The sequence below is a fragment of the Morone saxatilis genome, unplaced genomic scaffold (assembly GCF_004916995.1).
Source record: "Morone saxatilis isolate NCDOM2014 unplaced genomic scaffold, NCSU_SB_2.0 Contig22, whole genome shotgun sequence".
In the NCBI taxonomy this organism is placed as follows: Eukaryota; Metazoa; Chordata; class Actinopteri; family Moronidae; genus Morone; species Morone saxatilis.
Genome location: NW_023339785.1, coordinates 26,584,847 through 26,585,261, shown reverse-complemented (window position 1 = coordinate 26,585,261; position 415 = coordinate 26,584,847). Strand labels below are relative to the sequence as shown.

The following is a 415-nucleotide window of genomic DNA, read 5'->3' as shown; positions in this document are numbered from 1 at the left end:
GAGAGAGAGAGAGAGAGAGCGGACATGTTGGATGTTTTCAGTCCGTCTTTGAGCCTCCAGCTGCTTTTATCTTTGTTTTCTCTGATGTCTGTGTTTCAGTCCAGCTGATGCCCCAAAGCACTCTGGGAAAAGTTTCCATTCAAATATTGGGCCGGTTTAAAAGCAAAAGTCCGTTTTTTTCAGCTAATGATTAAATATTGTTCAGAAATCATTTAAAGAGCTGATTCTTCAGAAAGAACAAGAGACAAAAGGTCGACACACTCAAACCATTGAAAGGTCTCTGATGCTCTCTGACCTCAGGTCAGCTTTTATGTCTCTGTAGACTGAAACCCTCAGAGCTACTGAAGTTCTGACAGACTCACTTTGTTCCTGCAACAGAGAAATGCTGAGAGCTGCTCAGTGACATTAAATGTTC

The 415-nt window shown here is 41.9% G+C and overlaps 1 protein-coding gene across 1 annotated transcript in view; it reads right to left on the bottom strand.

Annotated features, from left to right (window-relative positions):
* arap3 (ArfGAP with RhoGAP domain, ankyrin repeat and PH domain 3) overlaps positions 1–415 on the bottom strand; it is a gene marked incomplete at both ends in the record, with an annotated part of 21,180 nt that overhangs the window by 9,525 nt on the left and 11,240 nt on the right.